Raw genomic sequence first — 22,189 nt, 5'->3', positions numbered from 1 at the left:
AATAACGGAGGACAAACAGTTGCTTAGACTATGCTCGCATCTACACTAAAGGCATTTGCACCAATTCATAAATGAAGTGACATCAACACGTGTTTGTCTGGGCAAGGCGCGATACACAGATCTGTGGGTATGGGAGTCCGGGATAGATGAGTTGACATATAAATGTCCCACCCAGCTAATTTTTCTGTTTCTGTGATTTCTAAGAAGAGGGGGTGGAGGACAAACTAACAGATGGGAAGTATGTTTACTCTCTCGTGTTTTCAGATCGGGTGTATCAGCAGCCAGCAATGCCAGCTGAATGTGGATTCGGGAGCTGGGGGAGGACTGTTGATCGCCTCAGCTCCCTTTACTTCTGCAGAGGGAAACAATGATCGTCTTTCAAGGTATATTCCTGGATTACGCTGTTTTGCCTTGCGATGCAGGGTGCGAGACCACGAAACGCTTCTGCTCCCAGAGAGGCAGCTGGCTTTACAGAGAGCCTGATCTGAACCATTCATGACAGTCAACAGAAGGCACTCCAAGTCTTGACACAGTGAATATTACACAGGTAAATCAGCCTTCAGACGCTGATTGCAGACAAGCTCTTTTACAGGATACATCTTTCATTAGCAGTACTAATTGCTTGAATGCTAGACATCTATAGAAAGAGGTGAGTAAATGGAAAACAGTATTACAGAAACAATAACAGAGTGAAATATGTAGGAATGACAGCAGGCGGTAGAGCCATGTGACATTAGATTTGCCAAGTACAATTTGTATTCTCTCAGGTTCTGTATTATCTGCCAAGTATTACCTTAACTTCTCAGAATCCAGGAGAAAAAATACCTTTGTCCTTATTGTTGCACAGTATTTGCTAATATTTTCAACTGATAGTTTTAAGCACTGTTCTTTTAATATTCTGTGGCCACCTACTTACAGTCTGCTACTGATAAGCCTAACAATGAGAAACAAAAACACACTGGGTAGTTACTCATAGGGCTTTTAAGCACAGCTGCTTGGGCAGTCACGCATGTGTTGCAGTGACTTCGTGCAACAGAAGTCAAAGGGACGGTAACAACATTAAAGTATAATAAAAGCAAGGTGTACCTAGTGTATGTATCAGGGTAATACTTTATTAACTAATGCATAGTGAAGAGTAGAAAAGCATGTAACTGGATTTTTCTGAAGGCCTAGATCGCAGCCGCAACTATACCGAGTCGGGAGGAATGTCAGAGCGCTCCGCTTTGCGTTCTCTGCCAGAAGCGTTTTCTGCCTCGGCTTCTGTGCATCACGCCTGGTGTAAACCAAGCACAAGGGTGGTGTAAAAGGCTCCATCTGTCATGTTGGCTCAGATCCACTTGACAGAAGCCGGAACCCATGAAAGTAAGAGATGAGAAATCAGAATTGTGAACCCGCTTTCTCCTTTCCACTCTCTGCCCTTCCCCAGTTTGTACTTCTCCAGGAGCAAGAGGAGCAGTGTCTTCTTTGCTGCTTGCAAAATGAAGGGTGTCGGGGTGCTTCATGCATCTTCCTCAGCCCTCCCATAACAGCACAGGGACCACTGACAATTTAGACAGAGGGACTTAAATTTCTTAAAGAAACAAAACGTTTTCCAAAGAGTGACAGAAACCAGCCATGTCACCACGCAGCCAGCATACGCTTCCTGGTCGGTTGCTCTGCCCCACGCTGGTTTCAGTTCAGTATTCAGAAAATACCAGGCAAATAATAAACCCAGTTCAAGTTAGAACAGTCGTTGTTAACAGCCTGGTGCAGCAAAACATTTCTAGATGATGCAATGTCTATCTAGACAATAGGAATGCAAAGACTCAGTCTGGTCAGTAGGTTCTCATTGGGATGAGTACTGTTAGTTGCCCGATTAACCATCCCTGTGGAGCACCTGTACAACGTTACCTTAGCAGGGTCACAATTTATCAAGATAATTCAGAACCTTTTCTTTTTCTCTATTATTTTCTAAACAAAGTTTTTCCTCCAGAGTCATGGTAGCTCCTCTTTAACTCAGATGTGATATCATCACAAAATAAATAGGGCCCTTTTGCAGCTGTATTAATCCCAATCATAGGACAGAATGCAGTTCTACGCTTTCCATGTGGAGTTCGAACAGTAAAGACAAGACCTGTTTTGTAGGAAGCACATCATGAGGCTTGAGAGACATGGTTTCGTTCTGGATGGCAATTCTCCTCTTGTTAAAAGAAAAATACAGAGCAATCTGGTATCGCAAGTCCACACTGACATCTAGTGCTGAAAAAATTGCACTAGCCAGTGAGGAAACAAAGAAGGAAAAAGGTGTTGGACTGGAATGAAAATCTAAAAATATAGCAAAGCCTCCCTCCTGCTTTATGAAAGCGTCTGACGGTTTGTGGATCTCTCCAGTGGGCAGGAGGTGCTCTGGCTCCATGAACTTGGGTGCTGTGGGGGCAACCCTTGAAGAACTGCGTGGGCTACCGAGTCCGACGGCCAGGTACTCAGTGTAGCAACCCCTGGCTGCCCCGGAAACTGCTCCTCAGGACACGAGGAATCTTGAGTTGTGACTTATTTTAAGTTTGGTTTGTAGCCGCCGTTACTGTAGGACTTGGACCGGAGCAGCATAACTAGTAGAGCACTGCTGCCAATGGCCCAGTAATCTTGATTTTACAAACGAAGACTTTAGAAGGATGAAATGTTCTCACCTTCCAATCTGAGAAGATAGTTCCCTGGTACATCAGAAAGATTCCCTCTCTGAGCTTTTCCTAGGGAAAGAGGTCATTTGTTTAGCAGTGGCTTTTAGTTGTTAATCTTCTCTCACCTCCCATTTTGATACAAAACATTCTCATCATTTTTACACACACACACACAAATTTGCACTTTATAATATTTTACTCTGCCTTTAAGGGCAGGCAAAGACTGTAAAACAATATTTGTGATTTTTCATTGTAATTTCTACCTTCTGTGGAAGTAAAAAGTAATAATAATGTACAGAATAATGAGTGTTTTTCAGTGTCTTAGCTGTCAGCACACTTCCTTCCCGGTCACCAGGGAAATAGTGAGATTAAAACCATGTGCTCTGTGTGCTTCAGAAGTGAGATATGCATGTCAGCGTTGTATAAATCATCAAAGGAGACAAGCAAAAGGACAGATCCAAAGCCACCAAGATCAATGGACGTTTTTTTCCCCCATTGAATCCCAGAAGCTTTGGATCAGGTCCCGACAGATGTCAGAACTCTGCCAGCCCCACTGAGAAACTGTAGTCCAAATGCTGGCTTGCTGTTTGGCAAGTCGCAGCCGTAAGGTTAAGCAGAGGTTGGCAGATGTATCCTCCACGGAGGGAATCCTGGTGTTGGCAGGCAGGATTTCACAGCGGGACCCAGCACGGGGGACTTCTTGTTTCTCTGCATGAAGGCAAAGCAGGTCCTAACCTACCAGCCATTGCTACATGTGAGGACATCCTCTTCCTCCAGAAACCCTACGCTATGCGTTGGGGCACCTCGGCAAGCTGTATCTCTTGCCATTTGGTACTACCTGGGAATAGCTCTTACCTCCTCCTCTTTCACACCACAGCAAGCAACAAATGGCAAGATTTAGCCCTTACTGCCTTGGGAGTGTGAAAGCCTCAGAAGAAAATGTGGCTTTTGTCCCGTCCATAGTACCCTTCCTCCCCGTATAGTCAGAAAGCCCAAGTACTCAGATATAATTTCTTCTTTTAATTTTTGCAATTCTATATTTTTCTGAGCAATAATCGTATAGAAGTAAGCACGTTGTCACATCTAGGCTGTATTTTTTTTCCCCCATCATCTCTTGTAATCAACAACCGTATGCAGATTTTAAAAACGTTTCAGACTCTTGTGTCTGGGCTGGACAGATTGGGACGTACAGGGAGGATTGGCAGGCCCAATTAGACAATAAGTAGCATAAGTAGCTGTCAAAAAATAACGCTAGAGCAGGAGAAAGCATGTGGCATCTCTCACCAGATAAGCTAGAATGATTGGCATACTCAGTCAGAAACACTCATTTTCTGATTTAATGGGGGCTTGAGACAAATTGTCTCACAGCTGAGACCATGCAAATCAATCATTAAAATGTAGGGTTAGAGTCTGATGTCAGTTTAAATTCCATTAATATCAGTGGAATTACACCAAATTTATCCACCCAAATTTATAGGGTGCAAAATTTGTCCCATAATTATTATTAGGAGCAAAAGCATGCAAAACTGTATCACATGTCTAGAATTTTCTTGAAATAAAAAGTAACAGGATAGTAAAACCAAAAATGCAGAACAAACTAGAGTAGAATAGGAAAACAAGGAAAAGGAAAAGGAGAAGAAAAAGAAGGGGAAAAGGAAAGAGGAAAAGGAGAGGAAGGGAACAAAGGAAAGAAGAAAGAAAAAGGGAAAGAAAATGAAAGACTGAAAGAAATGCCAAGAAAAGAATGCAGGAATTTAGGAAAATTCCCTGATGAAATTTAAAAACATGGGAAAAAAAAATCCAAATGTATAGTAATAACATGGAATTAAATCACTTCAACATTGGTGTCATCATATCATGTTCCTGTCCATCCTTTGCTTTTCAACTTTCAAGAGGACCCAAAGGACATGCAATCTGGTGGTAGCGAATTATTCAAGAAGGCGCCACTAACATTTTAAAGGTGACTAGTTTGCAGAGCATTATTTGGTGCAGTGATGGAACATCCAGTATGAATATACTGAGCTGCCATTAGTTCCTAAGCCTTTAGGAACATTGCAGAGTGTATTAAAATCAATGTTTTTTCAGTATGGTACTAGGCAATAATGTATATAATCCCAACTAAGAGCACGGACTTGCTTTGTGCAGAACACGATCTATTTTAATGAAATTTCAAATATATTTTGGGGACCAGTGAGTTATGTTGAATGGTAATAATTTAGTTTTCTGAGCTTAATATTAAATTCCCCACCTGATCCTTTGCCTTGTGTTTAGGAGTCCGGTTCAGTGAAAGGAACACCCCTGTTCGTACAAACAGCATGAGTCAGGGCTACTTGTCAGCAAGGGTTGAGGGACCACAACCCAAGTCAGAGAACCTCTGTGGGGCCTTTTAGTTAATCAGGGACTCAGGACTTTGACAAATCCCCAAGTTGGGGTGAAGGAGTAACTTTTGTAGAGCAGTAGACTGGTTTTACAAACAATTGCTGCCCATGAGACAGGAATGACAGAGTTTTGGCAGTGTACAGACCCATGCAGCAGCAGATTAAGCTGGGGTGGCTGACACAGCTACCAACCTTGCCTGATCATGCTGCCCTTATCTTAGAGGATGGCATCCTTGCCTGGAGCTGACAGAGGGATACGGACAGCTTGACATGTTAGAGTAAAGCAAAAAATACGCCAGTCGGGAGCAGTGGCAGTTCAGGAGCTGCTGCATGGCCCTTCAACAACCTCCCCTGCGAGGCTAGGAGAAGGGGTGGAGCAGCCCTGCTTTAATCCGTGGCCACATCCAAGTTAATATCCTGATACTTCAGAATTTGGCTATGAACAGCTTCTAATTCAAGCTGGCTGTCCTCAGCGACAAAGAAACATGTGAATGCACGAGGACAGTTATGGAGTGCAGTGTTTTAGACAACGACAGTGGAGGAAAATAATGCTTTAGAAAATTCACAAATACATAACCCCCCTTGAACTGAAGAAACTGAAGAGCCTTTTTTTGCAGCTCCTTCCTTATATTTTGAGTAATTCTCCTTGCCTTTATCTGAAAATGATTCTTTCCAGAATCCTTTCAGACTTCATACCTCATTTAAAATCGTATTTGATGATCTGATAGTTTGCTCTGTCTGACAAAATTACGATGCAGTTTTCGTCAGCTGTAACTCACCTGTTCTGATGTGCCTCTACTAATAGTGCTCAAACCAGGTCTTTGATTCAGGTCCCTATTTGCAATGGAGACTGAAGGAGAAATCTTAATGCACTTCCATTTTTATGAAGGACGTTTTGCAAAGGGAAGAGAAAAAATAAAACTGAATAAGGATGCTAAAAACTATTAAAAATATGTCATTAAATCCAAAATTATTTACATGAAGAATTCCTTCCCAGTGGAAGAAACTGGACGGAGGTTGCAATGCTTGGAGAGCAGCAGCCTAGGTCAGAAGGAAACTTGTCCCTGTTTTTCAGCTATCTATATCTGGCTTGATTATTTGGGCAACTTATAAGTCACTTTGTCTCTTGTTGATTCAGTTCCTCCCTTTCTGCTCTCTACCTCTTTATCATTTTGTCAGGATAAAACACATTAGAAATTGCAAGAAACTCAAACAGTAAGTAAAAGGACGTTAAGAAGCACAGAAGGTCAATACATTTTATACTAGATCCCTATGATAAGGAGAGCTTTGGAAATACAGAGCTTTTACAGAAGTCATGGTATCCTCACAAAAAAAAAAAATAATGCCACTAATGCTAGCCTGCTAAGCAGAGCCATGAAGCACAGAACATGCAATAAATATTTCTGCAAAAATACCCTGTAAATTCACTACAGCAGGATATCTCTTAAAAAATGAGTCATGGGAATACTTTATCATGTAGAGATTGTAGTGGCTAGAGAAGCCACTTTTGAATTCACCTGGGGATTTATAGATATGACCTGTACTGGAAGAAAATAGATAAATATTTTGTCAATAACAGCAGCTGACAAAACAAATGTATTTATTGTTAATGCTGCTGTCACAATTAATCACAACATCCCAGGAATCAGGTGCTACAGCACCTACTGTTTTTCTTTAACATCACTCTGCGGTACCTATTAGGGCTTTCTCAGGTAGGTAATTAATTCTTATTAAAATGTCTTGTGGGCATCAAAACTGAAGTAATGAGACAAGAATGAGCTGGGAGTCCATAGGCAAAGGGGGTGGGGAGGTTTATATAAAACGGCTCCTTAATAATCAGTAGGGGGAAACTCATGAGAAAGGAGTATGCCAGATGGAAACAGCTTTGCCTGTTGCCTGAATAGAGCCTTTCACCCTATTTTAGAGAGGGTGAAACACTGTCAAGGCTGTTCAGTCCCACAGACAGACAGTAAAGAATTTGGACTGTCTCTCTCTGTTACTGTTTGCTAACTGAGCTGACTGCCAACTCAGACCATTGGTAGAAGTTTAATTATCAGCCCTGTTGTTTTCATTATAAACTGCTGTTCCTTGGGGTTTTATCATTTCAGTTCTTAAGACTTTTCTGTGCATGGTTTGGTCATGGAGGTAGCAGAACTAGATTGATTTAGAAACAGATTTAGCCAGACTGGTGCTGAAAATGTGGTTAAACTAGCCTGACATACCTCTTCACCTCTTTCTGTAACACACATGCTAAAAATCCTGCCATTATATTTACCAGAGTCCAACATAACTGGAACCACGTCAATAGTCTTTGCAAAGTTCACTAAGACGCCTTTCTAAGAGGCGTATGATTAATCTGGAATCTCTTAATGAGGCTACAGCCTGGCACGTGTCCAATGGGCAGGTCAATTGGTCAACATTTGCAAGCAATCCTGAATTATATTCCAAATTTTGGTTCTCACGGAGCTCATAAGATGTTTTCCCTACCCTCCTCTTCCAGATCTGGGATATGCCAATCTCCCAGTTCTACTGGTTAATAAAGGTCTGAAAGCATATTTGTTATTGGGGAGGCTTACATGTATTTTACATACCAGCAAATGGATATGCCTGAAAAGTGAAAACCTGAAAGGACAGAAAGCAGATTTCTATAGACTGTATTGCCTTATGCTGATTTTCAAAGAAACAGGGAGATTTCCTCCTCCCCCGCCCCCGACAAATCAAAGAGGATCTAGAAAGGGTGATTAGTTCCTCTGCTTCTCCACAGCAGGCAGTGCTCTTGCACTCCTTCCAGAGTACCTGTCATCAAAGTATTTTTTACCTACCTGTTCAGCTGTTTACAGGGCTACAATATATTATTTTGGAAGGTGTCATCATATGGATGTGAATCCAGCATGTTGTGTGGCTATTTGTGTAGGTAGACATTATATAATCCTTCCAGAAAACATTTCCATGTTGGCAAGAAAGGTTGGCATTGATTAACCAAGTTTTATTAGGCCAAATTGTTCAGGTTTAGCCCCTCAGGATCTGTCTCTGCTGTAGGTTTAACTCAAGTGAGCAGCAGACCCAGCGAGGGCACGTGCAGCCGTACTGCAGGGCTGCATTCAAGTGCCATCACCCGTCTGCATCCCAGTCCCCCTTCCTGTGAGAGAGGACAGGCGAACGGGGGTGGAAGAACTGTACAAGCACTTTGGTTGTCATTTGTGTTCGGTTTCGGAGCTGCTGTGGGTATATCCCACAACCCCCAGCATTATACTAATCCAAGCTGCTCTCTCATTCGTTTCCAATGGACCACGGGCCATAACTAGAATTAGAGCTATCAAAATGGTTTTCCTGCAAAATGTGCCCCCCCAGGTTGACAGCACAGGGATTTAGGGTTCTAACCCAGCCTAGTGCAGTGCAAAAGACACACTCAGATGAGCCGGTCGGTATTTTTGGACACATCAGGGATTTGGGCACAGCACCCAGCCAGGACCCCAAGTGAATCCTCAAGGACAGCTAGCCTTTGAGCCACACGGACACAGACAAATGGGGGATCATCTCGAGTTGCCTGTATAATCTGTCTTCTTGTTGCAGCTTGCTGATACATTACTGCACAGATAGGTCCACCACGCCCCAGGCAATGCCCCTATCTCAGGAGACATCTATAAACCATTTGCAGATCCTAAGAGAATCCATTTTAGCCTATATGTGTATGTGTTATCCAGCCTGTCCAGGATGAATTTTAACTGGTGCATAAGCGCTGTGTAATCATTGTTTTGTGTGGTATTTACGCATGCTTTATAAAGATACCGCCCTCTGCATAGCTAGGGTGTTCCTCCATTTGTATGGTAATGAATCAGTATTCAGCTCTGCTTCTTACCCGGCCCTGTTCCCTCTGATAGCTGAACAAGGCCCCCAACAGCAGAGCCGCTAATGAAGGTAGGGGAAGATGAGGACAAAGAGCCCCGCCATACCTATTGAGGGAGAAATCTGCATCTGAAAGTGCCTTCTGGAAATGGGCAAGGTGCCAAACAGCAGGGAGAAGGGTGATGCTCTAGAATATAAAGGAGGGCATACTATTATCTTTTTCTGTCTTTAAGTCACTGGTTATTTGTATAAAAAGAAAACAAACAAGGGGAACCGTTTGATTTGGCAGCACGGTTTTATATTCATATCCCAGAAAATGCAACACCCCTTCTCTCCCACAGACCTGTCTGCTGCTGCAACTCTTCTAATGCTACAACCATTCTCCTGTTCCATCTCTCCGTAACAGAGCCTCTACCAACAGCTGATGAATGTGCTGGATCTGCAATTGGCCCAGGACGCAGCGGTCAAGGCAGTGCTATCTGAGCATGTAGGTGACGTAGGCACTTCTTCTCAGGGATCACTGCCCTTTTGAGAGTGTAGGTTATGCAGTTGAACACATGATGCCCACACCTCAGGTCACAGCAGCCACCGTTGCTCAGCAGCCATCGTTATTCCAGTTGAATGGGTTTTGTTTTACTGTTTCTGAGCAGACATGCTGCCATGCTGCTTTTGCAGTTCTTCTGCGTCCACCCATTCTTACTCCTCTCTCACGGGGAAGGTGCCTATGTCTTTCCCACTATAGCCATTCTGCATGCCCCATTGCCTCCAAGGAAAGAAAGCTTCTTCCAAGAGACCCTGGCAGCCTTCAGGTCCCAATGTTTAGTGGTATCTCCTGCTGAACATAGGTCAAAACTCACAGCTCGCCTCAAAAGAGAAAGTGAGAAGCATCTCAGCAGCAGGCTACAGCAGAAAGTCCTTCAGTACTCACACTCACGGGGGACAAACTGCAGCAGGAGCATGGGTGATATGCAGAAATGGCATGCCCAGCCAGCATCAGTGGGTACTATAGTGCTGGAGAAGAAGCCTGCGGTCTCCCTCCTCTACTCCTTTTTCGGTAGCTGGGCTGGTTAACAGACAACAGCCCTTCATCTGGGGAAAAAAAAAAGGGGGGGGAGGGATTATATGTAGGCCCAGAGTGAAAGAGTTCACTGGGAAAGACAATCTTTCCCCAGCAACCTGTAAGTTATGCTTAGCTCTAAACCAGATTTTCAGCATGGTGGGAGGAAAGCTTCAGGCCCCTCAGTGCAAGTTTGTTAACAGTGTGTGAATCACATGCCAGTGGACCTGGGTTGAGAATTTGCTATCTAAATCTCAGCTTCACCAGTGCCAGAAGCATCCCAGTTGAAGGCTCATCCAGGATTAATCTGCAAAGACTAAGAAAGAGGAGCAATGATTGACATGGTAATACAGCATCTCTCATGCAAAAACGCCCTCACCCCCTCCAGCATTTTCATAACCAAATACACACCTTGTTTTGCACTATAAAGAGCATGGGAATGAAATGTGATAATGAGACATAATGAGATGCATGTACAAGACAAGCTGTGGACAGGCAGTGAACATAAAAAGAGACGTGTACATGTGCACATAGGGAAGAAGTGGCAGATAGGCACTTTTTTATAATCTAGCAACAATAATCATGACAATAATTAAGTTCTGTTTTCATTTCCCATCCTCCATGCACCTTTGCGTACCTGGAGAAAAGAAGCAACTAACCAGGCTTTCTATTCAGATTCTTGTAACTAGACTTCAGTGAGCACTGTTAAAAATATCCACTAATACCCACTTAAATCATGGGGCAAGTTTACTTCAGCTGTCTTCCTGCCCCTTGTAATCTGCATTTTTTTCTTTATTAACAAGGAGAAAGCTGCATGGAAAGCCTACAGGAATGCATGTCACAGAGAATATTGGAAAATATCAGTTCGGAATTCACTTTCAACAATCCATGGCACACCCAGTCCTAAAAGCTGTTTTCACCTTATCAGGAATCAGAAGCAATGCCAGACCTGCCTCTGTTTCTTACACTTGCAAAATTAATATCAGTAAGCTTCAGATCAGAAAGGACTTGGAGAGATTGACTGGCAAATATTTTCAAATGATAAATAATAGGGGGGAAATAAAACTGTCTGGACAGTGCACCAGCAGAAAAAGAGGCAATATTTGTTCACTAAATTCTCTTCTAATTATTGACATATTGCAACTAATCAGCATTAGAGGCAAAAAGAAGCTGTAATCTATCCATGTGCTCCTCTTTTTGGACTGTTCCCAGTACTAATTGCAGCAGAGGAGTGTCGCGGACTGGAATCCTCTGGCTTTTCCACTCATTACTTAGAGGAACGCCAAGCCTGCACAAAACGTTACAGGCTTTCTGACTTTTTCTGCAGTAACACTTTTGTCCTTTTGCCTTTTTTGCAAGGCCACAGATCCACAGCAACAACCCTTTAGCTGAAAGCCTGCTGTAAGCTGAACCAACAGTAGCAGATGCAGAAACAGATTTCCCTTGGGAAAGAACGTCAAGTCAGTCTGACAGCTGTAGTGGCAAGTACTAGCAATGTTCATTGCCCTTGTAAATCTTGGGGATAAACATCCCTAAAATGTCAATGACTGGTGGTGGAGATTAAGTAGAGTGTAAGTGTTGCAGTACACAGTATACATTCCTGTGCTTTCATTGCGTAAAAATGGCAATGAATTATCATTTATATCAGGCAGGGTGCAATTGCCTATGCTGTGGCATGGAGCTTGTGGGCAGGCAGTGCTGGGGTGGGTGAAGACGCTTCTACATGAATATGTCATGGTCATCGGTGTTCATCAATTCTTTTACTCCCTTGTATTTGTTACTGTCCAGGCAGATGCTTCCTCTTACTGAAGCAGAAATTGTTTACGCATAGCACAGTGGCAAGAGCTGTGCAAACATTAAAATGTGGATATGATTCATTCCTGCTGATGGAAGCAAACCCCTGGCATAAGAGAAGCAAATTATTCTGTCTGTCTCCACCGTGACATGGAGGTCTCTATAACAGGCTTGGGGGATTTCTAGTCCAATTTTGCTCCCTATTTGAAAGAAACATTTACTTTGCTCCCCATACTGCAGCCTTGCAGGGGAAGTTGTGCTGGCTGCACACTCTCTTCTAGACTGAGAAATGTGCCTGCCTTGTGACACTGAAGCCACCCTCTAGGCAAATTTTTCCTTTCAGCCATCCTTCCAGATACCATCTTTTTGCCCTTTTGGCCCTAGGGAGCAAGGAAATTACTGGTGGGACATCAACAACGAGGGGAATTTCACTGGCGAAACCAGCAGCCTGCTTATCGTTGTTACTTTTTACTCATGCCTGGATCATCTTGCAGTCGTTTCTATGACAACAGAAAAATTATTTCTTAACATAAATCAAGTTTGTCAGACTTATGCTTGTGCATAGCACTTGCTGAAGGCTAGATAAGCAATCCTGAGACTGAAAGCAGACAAACTGATCCGCTCTATGAAAATGGAGCTACCAAGGATCTGAAATAGAAAAGATCCCTTGTTTTCCTAGGGAAATTTGCTTTGAGTATTGAATTGTGGTTGTTCTTTTATATTTTGAGAAAGAAAAGCATGAGAATAGTGAATATCATTAATTAATACACTTATCTTTTAAATGCAGAGACTTTGGGACAAATCAGCTGTGTTTCTAAGAAAAGCAGTGTGAATATTCAGCACATAAACAACATAGGAAGAGGAAGAAAGGAGAAGAGTCATAGAAGCTCCTCTTCGGAAAATGTGAAGGAATTTCTGAAAATCACCTTCTGTGCCTGTTTGGTATGTGGGTAATGATAGTAGTTCTCGGCAACCTGGTCCCCAGAGTGCAAAATCTTAAGTTTACCTTTTGATTGCACATTTTTTCTCATCTTGTCCTCTGGCATATTTTTATTAGACCCTAAAAATATAGTTATCATTGGCAGATTGGAAGGACTATTTTGCAGACAGTTCATCCCTATTGCATGTGTTTCTGCTGCATAGCGATGAGCTTTTTAAAAAAGTATAAATTTCTTTAGAGCCTGAGTGATGGTAGCATCCCATATCTGTTTAATCTAGAATGATCATAATTTTTATTTATGACAAAACCCTTTCAGAAGTTTAGTGCAAGTTGTAGCTTTGATATAGCTATTGGTTTTAGGCAGTGGGTTACTCTTGTTAATCTAAAATAGGTGGTTAATGGGCTGTTTTAGTTAAGCTGTCTCTGACCCAGGTGTTATCCTGTTCATCCTGTGGAGAACAATCTCCATGCCTGGGTATTGGAGAACGATCTCCATGCCTTGGGTATGGAGGATGGGCTACGGTACAAATATAGGCGAGCATGTTGCCTTCTGCCCACAGCACGACTCCTGCTCGTCTCAAAGGGAGCTTCATAGAATGAGCAAAGGCAAAGCCTCATCTTTTGCTGCAGAAGGTAACTCACTGTTTATTATTCTTTCACTCTGTTAGTGCTTGATGCAGCAGAACTCAGTAGGAGTGATTTCTCTTCCTTTCCTTCCCATCTTCCTTTTTCTATTTCTGCTCTACTTCCTTCTTGGCGTCTCTCCTTTCTTCATCCTCCTCCTTCCAGCAATTCCAAAACCAGCCTCAACTGCATCTTGGCTTTGTTTCCATTCCTCTCCATCTGCTAAAATGTATTCATGTGTTATGTACCAAATGTTGACATTTATAATGGTGTCAATAAGGTTTTGAGTCAAAGCCTGAATGCAAACAAACAGCTTGGGCAGCATTTACCTCTCTCGTCAGTATTGTTTCAGACTATTTTCAGACTCAAGAAAGGAAACACTGCACAGCTGGGTCCTACTAGGAAGATTTCCTGAACAACCATGATGGATGGGAGCATTTTTTCTTCTTTAATGGAAGTTTAAATGCCAAAGAGTATGGTGGTTCCATGTGGTTAACTCATGAAGCAAGTGGACCCTGTGTTTTAAGAATCCTCTATCAAAGTAAACATACGCAACTGTAGTAAAGTGGATGCATAGGTCTTTTGAAACATCCACACAGACACATATGCACGATTGGGAGTAGGGTTGTGTGCTTAAAGCTGCAATTCCACAGCAGTTTAGTATGGTCTAAGGTGGGGTTGCCCTCCCCCTTTCCTTAGATGCACTCTCTATTCTACTTTTCACTGATATTTGTCTGATCATACAGTGAGCCAGTTAAGGGAGAGAAACTAGCAACTCATTTTGGGGGGGGGAGAGAAGCATTTTCTTCCAATTCAGCTCTCTGAACCAACTCACTGCAGGATTAGGTATGTTTTTGCCAGTGTGTGGGAGAGCCGGAAAATCCAGCCAGTAGTGTCGTGGGGCAGGTGGGCAGGTAGTCAAGAGGTGACAGCAACCGAGGTCAGCTTAGACTCTGACAGAACTGCAGCTTCAGTGAGGATTTTGAAAATCTCAGGCATGACTTTGCTGTATCCACAAAAGCACCAGAGGTCTGTCAAACTTGCTTCAGAAGTATTGTGGCATTAGGGATGCTTAAATTTACAGCCCTGTTTTCCATTTCTTGTCTTCAATGTATTGATTGCTACTCTTTCTCCAAGCTGTTTGCTATGCATCATACTTTCATTTTAGTAGAGGTCTCAGACATATTTTGTCAGCTCTGGATATCTGGATAAGACAAATTTCTCCTGCTGTACAGATTTATTGGATTTATGTTTATGGGATGCCCATATCTGGCTATTTGGATCTGAACTGCATATACGCTAGAATAATTTGATTGCCGGTTCCATAGGTCTTCCAATTACAAGACACTATATTCAGATGGAGGCAAAATATGAAACAGGATCAGGCACAGGACCAGTCAATCCTTATTTTTCCCAAAAGGAGATTTTTTTCTATTTCACCCAATACAAGATTCAGCACTTGGAAGGAAGGGAACAAAACATAATAGAAATTGTTAGGCTCAATTTCCTCTTGGTAAAAAACAATTGAAAAGAGCTGAAATTCTGCTCCTTGATTAACATGATGAAGTAAGGAACAACTAGACAAGTTACATGGCTGAGTCTAGAAGGAAACAGAGGCGAAAAGGGGTTAGAGATGAGAAGAGAAAAAACAATGGTTTTCTGAAGGCTTCAGGTAGTCAAAGCCCTGCATGAATGCCCAGCTAGGTGAACTGTGTCCTCTTTACTCTTTGATCTTGGTCTGCAAATGATTCATGGCATTTAGTGATCCGCTACGCCAGCTTGCCAGTCAGTTATTAGGGAGTCATAGAAATCAGTCACAGCTCCTCTTTTTGCATCCCACCCTTGTTTTTACTTCATTCAGTTAATCTCCCAGCAGTGTAGTTACAAGTGGGAAAGAAGCACCACCAAAATGGAGAAGAGCTCGCTCTCTGTATGTCCCCTCTGCGATGCCTGCCTTTGTGTTTAAAGGTTTTTTCTTGTGTTTGGTTCTTGCTGCTCCTGATCTTTTGCAATATATCTCATTTTCTCTAATAATTTTACAAACACAGACTGAATCAAAGGACACCCTCGAGGGGAGAAACAACTTGTCTTAAGATCAAAAGTTCTGCTTTGTTTGCTGTTAGAGGTCAACTACCCTGCACATTACATTCACAATTTATTTTTGAGTTGGTGCTTATTCACTGTAAGTGGTTCAACCCATACATAACATCCTAAAAAAAGCCCTAGTCTTGAAACACACTGAGGACCACCCAAGAGCTGCTGAACCTTTCCCACTCCCATGAGAACTGGAAGTTCAAAGTAACTCCCTGTGCCCTGCCTTAACTCTTCTGGTCAGAGCAGCACTGAAAAGCTTCACCCCGATGCATCTGCTTCCCACCTTTCCTGTTTGGTAACCATCAGCTGATAGGTACCAACCAGAGCAATGCATTTCTTCAGGTATGTCTCAAAGAAAGAAGAGCTCAGCAGCACTTTTTGATATGCAGAACTTTTTTATTATATTTCCTATCCACTCACTGGTATCTATAGGAAAAAGTAGATCTGTTACTGCAGTTGTAAGTGATGAGGGTGCCATTAAAAATTGCCTATTCATTCACTGCTTCATAGCATGACACTCTGGGCCTGGAGAGGGAGCTGTGGTTGTTGCCCTCCTCTTCCAAGGGGTCAAGAGTTAGCCAAAAAGCAGGCAAGATCACACAGGAGCAACAAGCAGTACTGACTGAAATTGCCAGTAAATGACCTCTTTCTGAAGAGCTGCTATACTTGAGGTGGACATGGTGTAGCCACACCAAAAAATTGTCTTCTTTTAGGTGGGATAATTACCTTGTTCACAAGTCCTTCATGATGGCAGGACATAATGTCTGATCCAGGAACAATAAATGGTCTTTCACAGAAGAGATCGGTTTTCAGGGATCTGTTTTAGATCACCTTTCGCTCACTCTTGAAATCATTAGCTGACAAGTTCTTCGCAGGCAAATATTATTCTCTCTGATGAAAGCAAAGCTCCCTCTAATCTCAGTGCCTGAAGGCTTCGGAACCAGGTCCTGACTGCATCTTTCCTTCCATCCTAACTGTCCTTCCAGACTTGTGTGCAGGATCCTGCAAGCCATGAGAACAAAGCCGTGAAGGCCAACTGGTGCAGGCCTGTCAAAAGTCTTGTTGTAGTTTCAGTGGGATGAGTATCTACACTTAACTGGTTGAAATGCTGTTCATATGTAGTTAGAAAAGCTGCTTCTTTTTCCTTAGTCCACAGAGCCTGAATGAGAAGGAGGGAGCTAGTTATGACTCCTCAAAATGGGAAAAGTTAAATCTGATGTAATTTTTCATCAGCATCTGGTGCCCTCAATCACTGCAAAGGGGCTATTAGTTCTTAGGTACTCCCACTGACATCAGTGGGGCCGCTGGTGGAGCAGGCTACCATTCAGTCTGAGGGAGGAAGGCTATAATCTAGCATATTTATCAGCCTGAAAGTCCAAAGCCTGAAAGTCCAAAGCCACTGACTCTTGAGAGGGGTAGACAACTGTAAGTGTCCCTGAAGTCAGAGAGAACTGAGGGTGGAGAGCAAGCCCAGGAGATTTCCTGGAGTTCTGCATCTAGATCTTCAGGAACAAGGTCCTGTAGCTATCCAGTCAAAGGAAATGAAATGCAGGAATCTTTGCATTCCTAATCCCATCTCTCAGTAGATGAGCACAGGTCTTTGTGGGAGACTGTGTTTTGTATCAATCACAAGAGTTTTCAGTTTAAACGTCTCATTCAGGTATATGTGACATCCATGACTTCTCATCGGCTACAGTCTGGCCCTGCGGTGCCATCACAGGATGATATGTGTCTGTCTTATAATGGAGGCAAAGCTGCTTCTCTCAGGAGGTGAATTCAGAAATGTAGCCAACCTACATGTGACTCAAAGGAAGGAGTGTATTTTTTAGTTTCCCTTTATTATTTATAGACACCAGGATCCATTAAAGCTGTGAAGCTGCACAAATGTTTGCAAAACTGGAGCTGTATTCTTTTAACCCATACTGAACCAGGAAACACAATACAACATTGCATAATAGACACCTGGGGTGTTGTCAGGCGGAAAAAGGTGACGTTGTGAAGTGATTTCAAAAGGAATCAGAAGAAGTGTTCAGCCATAAAGCTAATATTTGGCAAGGGAAAAGTCACGTGTCTTAGACAATACAAAAGATGTTTTCAGAGGATAGTGAATGGAGAAGGATATAAGAAGGCTGTGCCAGATGGCAGAACCAACAAATGAGAAAATAAACTGTACCGCTTACGGGAATTTTACATGGCAATGCATAGTCTAGTGAGCTGTATTCTCAGCTGGTGTAGGATGGAATAACTCCATTGAAGTCAATGAAGCCAGCAAGTCCAGCTGAGGACATGGAGAAGGATGTTTCTTTATTAAGCCTTTTTGTGTAAGCCGCACTTTGATGCTTTCCATGCCATTTGTTTTCCCCTCGTAACACACTAAGAGCCAAATTTGGCTTACAAGGTTGTCAAGCAGCTTATAAGGCCCAAACCTATCAGCATCATTGCTGCCACTTTCAGAACCAACACATGGAGAAGCGCTGCAACGCACAGCAAAAAACACTCTGTGGACCAAAGCAAGATGCTCATGCTGGGCAATAGTAACAAATGGCATACAGACAGGAATAGACTACAGCCTCGAAAACAGCCGTCTGACCTTGCCTGCTCTCACCAGCATACAGCCCAGGACTGGCAGGACCAGAGGTGCTTGGGCAGTCGGCGCTCCTAGAGAGATGTTACGCTTCATCTCCTCTGCGTACCAGCTGCTTCTGCTCCTCCATTGTTTCCAGAGGAGGCAGGAACGAGCAGTTGCAAATCTGTGCACATACAGGCCAATCTGTTGTCCCATTATATCCCTAGCTCTGCCCTGACTATGTCTAATGCAGCAGTGAAGTCAGACACAGGGCACTCTGTGCATTCAAAGCCTGTGAGTAATTTTAAAGGAAAAGCAAAGCCTTCAACAAGAAGAAATTTTGAGGCAACTAAAAATTGTATTCTATAGCACGTAGAATACATGCTTGTGATGAAATGACCAATATACCAATGTATATGAATACAACAGATGACTTGCAGAACAACACCAGTGCTAAGCACAAAGTCATTTGTAGGGAACCAGAGGGCTCCTGTGAGGGTTTGCATGTTTCGCTCATATTTTCCTGTGGCAGCATGAATGCAGGAGAAGAATACACCACCTGATTTGGTTTTCTCTCCAACTCATTTTCCTGGACCTCTGCAAGTCAGAATCCTCCATAAGCAAACTTTTGTAGCAATGATCAGCTACATCAGACCTCCAGGTAAATGGATAGAGAGAGTCTTGTAGTGGCTCAGAAAGTTCACTGTGCTCAAAGTGAGTCACTCTGTTTTCCTCCCTCAGATTGCAAATGGCATTTCTTGAGTTTTTCTCTCTATTTTTTTATCCATCATCAAATGCCCTTTAGCCTTGTGGACAACACCAGATAAATATGACCCTGTGTCGTGGTTTAACCCCAGTCAGCAACTAAGCACCACACAGCCGCTCGCTCACTCCCCCCCGGTGGGATGGGGGAGAGAATCGGAAGAGTAAAAGTGAGAAAACTCACAGGTTGAGATAAAGACAGTTTAATGGGTAAAGCAAAAGCCGCGTGCGCAAGCAAAGCAAAGCAAGGAATTCATTCACTACTTCCCATGGGCAGCCAGGTGTTCAGCCATCTCCAGGAAAGCAGGGCTCCATCATGCGTAACGGTTACTTGGGAAGACAAACGCCATCACTCCAAACGTCCCCCCCTTCCTTCTTCTTCCCCCAGCTTTATATGCTGAGCATGATGTCACATGGTATGGAATAGCCCTTTGGCCAGTCTGGGTCAGCTGTCCTAGCTGTGCTCCCTCCCAGCTTCTTATGCACCTGGCACAAGAAGCTGAAAAGTCCTTGACTAGTGTAAACTCTGCTCAGCAAGAACCAAAACAACAGTGTGTTATCAACATTATTCTCATCCTAAATCCAAAACACAGCGCTCTACCAGCTAAGAAGAAAACTAACTCTATCCCAGCTGAAACCAGGACACCCTGTCATATTATGGGTTAAGAGGAAGAGCCTAGAAGAAAGGTAGGGATTGGCGTAAGTACAGCACCAACCAGCTCATATATTCATCAACTAATCTCAGGCAAGCCTCCTGAGATGTTTATCAAGTTAAATGCTCAGTTCTTTTCTTTTCCCATTTTTTCCTGTTGCCTTTGGATTTGTTACCTATTCAGAATAGTCATTAATTCTTGTCTCGGTAAATGAGAGTACTTTGGAACCACATACTTGCTCTTCTGGGTGACTTTTCCTGAACAGTTCCATTCCTGAGTGCTGCAGTTCCGTAGCAAAGCATTATGAATTGAAGCTTCATGAGTCCATTATGCAGCTCCTCTCTAGATACAAGATGTCCTAATTTCTGAACAATGTGGACAGTTGCTGAATTTTTTGGCATGGTGAGGATCTTTCTCAGGTCCTCCTCACTATGGTTATAATCATAAGAGCACAAATATTAAGGACCTGTTAGTTTTCCAGTGTTTTCTTGCAACCCCCTCAGAGCTCACCAGAGCATCTATTTTCCAGTCAAAAGTCACTTGCTGCTGTCAGTAGGGCACTAATGAGTTCTTTTTCTGACTTGACAGTGAAAAGAGACACAGGGATACCCTATAAAGCCAACTTAGGTATTTTTTCAGTTCCCTTTATTGCAGCATAGATGTATAACCTGTGTGTCCTCTCCAGGCTGGCTATACCAGTTTGTGTTCATGCTGGAATAGCTAAAGCAGACAGTTTATGCATACAAGCCATTCTTTAACTGCTGAGAGAATACAGAAGAAGAGCCTCTGCTGGCAAGTCGTAGCCTGAGCCTCCAGCCACCTCCCTGTGACTGCTGCACCAGCAGTAACCTCGGGAGCAGGATGGAAGGCAAGTAGGTTTCAAGAAACCACTTTTCTGTCAGTGTGGAAGTCCATTTTCAGAGCCTGTAGAGAAGAACAGGGTTGAGCAGGCTGCTCATCTGTCCTTCCTCACTCCAGAGACACCTGGGGACCTCATCAGTACTTGAAAGTTTGAGCAGAAACTGAAGTTCTGGTGGGTCAGGTGATTTTGAAATGCTCTGGGCAAGGAGGCCTCTTTTACAATGTACGCTCTCTTCTCTACACATGCACTCAACCACGTGGTACAGTCTGGAATTATAAATCTTAGTCAGAAGAGTAACCTTGTGAATGAGGATCAGTCCTGGGACTAAGGAGGAAAAGGTTGGCATCCTCCACTTAACCTTATATCTGATGTAGTTAGTTAGGCTCTGGTTATAGTCAGTGGTCAACGATAGGTATCTTCCAAAAGCCGTTCAGCCCACCAAGCTTACACTTCTTTTTTAGGATGTGATAATTGCCCCCAGTGGTGGCCAATCTCCACTGACTATAGAGATAAGCTCTGTACCAAGGTTACCTTAGATGCTTGATATCTAAAAGACTAAATCTGGGTAAAATGACTGCCCTCCTACATGACGAGATTTTGTTAGTACTTTAGGCATGATCACCACCAACAACACCCAGCCTGGCCGCTGCAACCCCTCATTCAGTATTGCAGCCTCCATTTCTTGGGCACTGCCTTTCTCCGCTGACACTGTAAGAAGCCAAAGGTTGGTCGTTCTGGATCACAGCAGTCAAAACCTGTCTTTCCTTTCTTCCCTTCAAATACCAGGGCTGTCAAACTTTATGTCTGAGAGAGCATTTAAACTGCAAAATAGCTTTTATTTCTTATTTATACATACATTTCTTTCTTTGCCTCCGCTCAAACTGCCTGAATGTCAGGTTTTGGCAACGAAGGCACAAAAGAACCGGGTGGGCCTGGGACTGGAAGAGGCTGCTGTCTCACAAAAGAAGTCAGGAGTGTCCTGGGGGACAAGTCAAGCTCCTTGGAGGTAATGAGGAGATTTGATGAACCAGGGTCACTAATTCTGCTGGAACATGGTAAGGCAGAGATGGGTGTTACCAGCACTCAGAGCGAGATTTGCAATGTATATTTAATTGGAAGACACCCAGGCTTCATTTGCCATTGAGAAGGCCCTTGCATAGTGGGGAGGACTCTCAACAGATGATTTTTGTCCATCTTAAAGACTATATCAGCCTATATTATTTGTGGGTTTGATCCTTATGGCTTAATTTTCAGAGACAGCTCTCACCTCCGTCCCCAATGACTCTAACTATACTTTGGGGGATTTATTTCCTGTGACTTCTTAACTACCATAAATTGCCCTATTGATTACACAAGGGGGAAATATTACTGCTGTATATAAGAGCTGCAGGATTGGACTCTTGAGGGTTAAGATTCTCCTGGCTATGATCAGCTTCCCCTTTTGGTCAGCCTCCAACAAATTGAAGACAAGCAGATCATCACTGTACAATATATAATTACATTTCTGACACGTCGCATCTTGCTATGCCGTCTCTTTTTAAATCAGAACCTGTTTTAACTCTTATAATTTAATAGAGCATGATATGATGCCTTGAATAGAAAGCTTTTCTTTTAAATTTGACTAAAAATAACTTTCCTTCCACAATGAGCTCATGGCTTCTTACTTTCTCTTATGGTCAGTTGGCTTCCCCTTCACACATACACATATTTTATGAAGTGGATTCATACAAATGAGATCTCTAAATTATTAATTTACTTTGTGTTTTATTTTAATAGTTTCCTGTTATAAGAGTTCTCGGAAAAGGAGTTGGCTGTTATGCAATTACACATTTTGCAGACATAGCACCTATTCTTGTACATACTCAAACATAGTCAAGTATATACTCTTATGCTTTTCATTTGAAAAGCAGTAGCTTTAATGGCTGCTGAAGAAGAGTTTAATTCGCATCCTTTTGT

The 22,189-nt window shown here is 42.9% G+C and overlaps 1 long non-coding RNA gene across 3 annotated transcripts; it reads right to left on the bottom strand.

Moving 5' to 3' along the window:
• Positions 1-1,092: 1,092 nt before the first annotated feature.
• LOC148057593 (uncharacterized) lies at positions 1,093-19,142 on the bottom strand. Of its 3 annotated transcripts, none has more exons than XR_015707514.1 (6): positions 16,117-19,142; positions 13,315-13,518; positions 9,225-9,970; positions 8,989-9,068; positions 5,815-5,907; positions 1,093-2,726 (listed from the first exon to the last, which is right to left on the bottom strand). It is a non-coding gene; the product is annotated as an uncharacterized LOC148057593 (long non-coding RNA). The 3 variants fall into 3 exon arrangements; XR_015707512.1 differs by having other exon boundaries at positions 9,810-9,970; XR_015707513.1 differs by lacking the exon at positions 5,815-5,907 and having other exon boundaries at positions 9,810-9,970.
• Positions 19,143-22,189: the final 3,047 nt, after the last annotated feature.

Source organism: Nipponia nippon, unplaced genomic scaffold (genome assembly GCF_047370975.1).
Source record: "Nipponia nippon isolate SJK-2023a ecotype South Korea unplaced genomic scaffold, ASM4737097v1 scaffold_1, whole genome shotgun sequence".
In the NCBI taxonomy this organism is placed as follows: Eukaryota; Metazoa; Chordata; class Aves; order Pelecaniformes; family Threskiornithidae; genus Nipponia; species Nipponia nippon.
This window is presented reverse-complemented; position numbering and strand designations above follow the sequence as displayed.